We start from the raw sequence: 4,607 nt of genomic DNA, 5'->3' as shown, positions 1-4,607 counted from the left end.
GTTCCTGAGATATAGATTTCTCAAAATAAATTAACCAACTACTGTATTTCACTATATTTTTATGAAATTCTTTTTTCTTCGTTTCTTTTTAAAAAGCCATATCTCGAGAACTATTGAAAGTAAATAGCTTTATTAGGGCTAATATTTCAGCAAATTTACTCTTCTTTAAATAAGGATTTTTTAGATTTTCTAGTGTTGATGGTAGTTTTGAAGATATAGAGCTAAGAATGAAAAATTAGTGTTTTCTTAAGGTTTTGAAACAGTCACCATTTTTCATTCTCCCTACCTATACTTGGTAGACGCTGACTATTAATTATATCTAGTTTTCATTAAAGTAATAAAAAATTGAGGTGAAATAACTGCCTTGTTTTCTTCCCGGCTCTTGTACTACTAGATGTGTTCTAAATCTTGTTCTACGAGCTCCGAACTAGATGCCTCTCACGTTGATGTCTCTTTTTGTGAAGCCCTTACGGAAATTTTTCTTAAGAAAAGGGATGCATTAATTAACTTGAAATTGAAACAATGTATTTACACCGAATCGACAGGATTTTAAGAGTTCTACACTGAGAAGTATAAAGGATTTAAGTCCATATTTTTGATTTTTCAAGTGCCAAAATATAAAGTTGAAAACATACTGTGAAACAACTTATTCATTTAATACACTTTTAACCATGATATTATCATAATACACAATTAAATATATAACTTAAATCTTTTATAACAATCTACGGGGATTTTTTTCTGACCCTGAATATGTACTTAACATCGACATTTTTAACTTAAATCCTCACACAAGACTGAAAAGAAAGGAAACTGCACGTCGATTTCGACTATTACAGCACTTACTAGACAAACGGTCTAAACTTCCAATTCATTGCAAAAGACTGATTTACATGACAGTTATAAGTCCTACATGGACATGGAGTTGAGCTTTGGGGCTCCACTAAACCTTCGAATTCATCTCGTATCCAATCCTTACAATCCAAAATCCTTTGTAAAATCCTAAATGCTCTCCACTTTGTCACAAATAAAATCATCCACAAAGACCTTAATGTTCCATTTGTAACCAATCTAGTCCGATCCAGATATCAATCCTTCTATTACAAACTCTCTAACCACTCAAACCCATTTGTTTCTAATCTTGCTTCCTCTTTTATTCCGGACAATCCTCCGAGACGTCTGAAAAGAAGGTGGCCTCGAGACCTTATATTGTAAAAATGTTTTTAGAGTGCTACCAATGGGTAGTTTCTCTATATGCTTGTACCATACCTTTATGATTTCCTCAAATTTACTTGATTTATTTATGTACAGTTGTAAATATCAATAAATAAATTAATAAAAAAAAAAAAAAATCCTTTTTACTTATCTGTACAGAATTAATCATCGACACACTTGCGCATTGATAAATTTGCCATTATTTGGCAAACTTGTAGAGGCACCTCGATAATCAATTCCATTTTAAGATAGTATATTTTAAAATTCTATCGATTCGGTGTAAATTGTTTGTTTTAAATGTTTTCAATTAACTTCAACACTTTATTTTATTTTTAAAACAGCACAAATATAAGATAATAAAAACATTGCATATATTTTTTTTTTTTTTTTTTTATGATGAAAATAGAGTAAATCGAATTTAATAGCCGAAAAAATTTAGAAGAACAAATCAAGCATGTGGATATCGAAGTTTCTTGCTTCCTATGTCCACAAGCCATTTTCATTAGTTTATAAAGTATCGAAATACATTGGAATTTTAAAATATAATAATAGTCAGTATATGAATAATTTATAAAACAACCTTTAATTTAAATAACATGATAAATAGTAAAAAAAAATGACATTGGCGTTCGCGTGATCAACGTATCGCCAACAATTCTAACAGATTAACGATGGAGTAGCATCAATTGAAATTAATTAGTCAAAAAACAAGACCGTTCTGTAGACACAGTAGTTCAGACGGTCAGGAAACTAGAGTAAGTGTAAATCTATTATCGTATTTATGACATTATATTATCATAATAAACTATATTTACGATATATTTTAATAGAATTTATAATTTTTTAAGCGAATACCATTAAGGAATCGCGTAGATTCCTTTAGGTAAACCAATTTATCGTATCGTCTATAATGGAGGAATTCATGATACAATAAATGTAAAAAGTTCTGACATTCAAAATGTTAAAAGTATAGAATTGTGAGCGGCCTAATTTGAAGTTTATGTTAAATGTTACATGCATAAGAGCTCCCAGTGGATTTTCTGGGAAACTTAGTTTGTAACCTTTACGAGATAATAGAATTTCTAGCAGCTTCGTCATATTATCATTTGTTCCTTTTTCCCTCACCTAATTTTTTTTTCATTACTTTATTAGATTTTTTAAAAATATCTTTATTGAAATTTGCAACTGTATATTATATAATACATTCAGTAAATTTGATGTTAGTTAAAATGGAGTGTTACAGGCGTGTAGAGCAACTACCCATTAGTAGCACTCTAATGACTTTTTACATTAGCAGGTCTTGTGGTCATCTTCTTTTCAGGCGCCTCGGAGGATTGTCAGGAATAGAAGAGGATACAAGGTTAGAAACTAGGGGGTTTAGGTGGTTAGGGAGTTTGTAATGGATCGAGTGATATCTGGTTCGGGCTAGATCAGTTACATAGGGAACATTATGGTCTTTATGTATGATTTTATTTGTGACAAAGTAAGGAGCATTGAGGATTTTACGAAGGATTGGATACGAGAGGAATTCGAAGGTTTAGTGTAGCCCCAAACCTCCACTCTCAACTCCATATTATAGATTTGCCTTATTACAGACATGTAGATCAGTATTTTGTAATGTGTTGGAAGTTTTGACCGTTTGTCTAGTAAGTGCTGTAATAGTCGAAATTGGCGTGCAGTTTCCTGCCATTTCAGTCTCGTGTGAGGATTCCAGGTTAATCATTTGTCCAAATGTAGTCCAAGGTAGCGAATCTGTTCGACAGGGGTAAGAGTATCATTATTAAATGAAACTGTAGGGCAGTCGGTAGGTTTACGACGAAGGGTAAAGGTTATTTGATGGAATTTTTCTTAATCTTCCAATTACGACACCATTCTCCGAGGGCTGTGATATGGATTATTAGGTTTTAAAAACGACTAAAACAAAAACAACACAAACCAAACACGAGCTATGAGCAATGGTCCTTGGCGTAACCTCATTCTTCATATTAACAGACTAAACCATGTTAAATGTTATATCGTTTTAGCATGCTATAAGAAGGGAATATTTCTCCATTTAACAAAACTTTAACATCTTAAACTAAAGATTATAAATACCCCTATTAGATTATACTCATGATCTTTAGTTTAACATGTTAAAGTTTTTAAATAAATAAATTAAAAATTTTATCCATTATGGTCTCAAAACATTTTATTCTGTTTATAAGTCCGACGTTTCGGCCATTCTCAGGGTCAATCTATTACAAAACAACTTTTATTGATCAATGATCCTCAATAATTTAAAATAATTAACAATATTATTTATAATTTATCTGACCTTAATACAATTTTAGAACTAAATAATTTAAAAACACAACTTCATGCAGGCTTTTCTGCCCAGGTCAATTCAACAATTTCTCTATGAAAAATTAAAAAATTAGGTAAACATATATTTTTTTGTTAAGAAGCATATCCTGGATTATGTATAATAATAGCATATGCTAGATTATGTATAATTGCCTAATTAGTCAATTTTCACATTAAAACAAAAATTTAAATTCTTCATCACAATCACTTATTTGTTAAAATTTATTTCCACTATGCTTGTAACTTTTCCTCCACTCAGATAAAGCATTAAAATTATTTATTATAACTATATTTTTGTTAAATTTCTTCTTTATTTTATTAGTAAAATTGTTATCAAGGTTAATTATAATTATCAACATTTAATTTATCTCATATTTTTCATAAATTATTTTTACTTAATATCTCTGCATAATGTTGGTTCAGGTTTCTTGTATCTGTTTTGAAATTCACTGTATAATTAATACTTTCAGATATGTAAAATCTTCGATATGTAAAAAGATATGCTGTACTAGTGCTGTTTTATTTGGATCTGTCTCCTTGTTTTTCAAATCATTATTATTTTGATACATTCTGTCACCCAATAATTGTTTTGTCTCACCTATATATATATATATATAGCTGGACAATTTAGACAGAGATTTTATATATTAATCCTGATTGATTCCTTGTATCAATTATATTCAAACTGAGAGTTTAAAAACAAAAAACTAATTTTTTATCCTTTTAAAACTAGATCGTTTCGTCTTTAGAAGATAAGTGAGTTTTAGAAAAATTTAGATTGACTATCATTAACATAAAAAAAGAAAACGGATATTGGCCACTCACCACGAATCGGTGGCTTGTACAAATGCTCAGTAAACAAAGACCTGGATGGTCCGGTCTTTTTCCGGTGGTGTTTTTCAGAGAGGCAAGCATGGCGGGCGTACAAGGGATTATATAATTTTTATTACAAAAAAAAAGAAAATGAAAGGAGATTAAATTAAATTAAATATAAATAAATAAGATTTTTATTTATTTATTGATATTTACAACAGTATAAAAAAATACAA

The 4,607-nt window shown here is 29.7% G+C and overlaps 1 protein-coding gene across 1 annotated transcript in view; it reads left to right on the top strand.

The window, feature by feature from the left end:
- Window positions 1–1,941: 1,941 nt before the first annotated feature.
- The window catches only part of LOC106681854 (synaptic vesicle 2-related protein), a gene marked incomplete in the record, with an annotated part of 34,655 nt that continues 31,989 nt past the window's right edge, over window positions 1,942–4,607 (top strand). Inside the window, 1 exon segment of the mRNA XM_067046239.1 lies at window positions 1,942–1,970.

The sequence above is a fragment of the Halyomorpha halys genome, unplaced genomic scaffold (assembly GCF_000696795.3).
Source record: "Halyomorpha halys isolate HHAL.00 unplaced genomic scaffold, Hhal_1.1 Scaffold370.1, whole genome shotgun sequence".
NCBI lineage: Eukaryota > Metazoa > Arthropoda > Insecta > Hemiptera > Pentatomidae > Halyomorpha > Halyomorpha halys.
The sequence above is the reverse complement of the archived record's forward strand: the minus strand, read 5'-3'. Positions and strand labels throughout refer to the sequence as shown.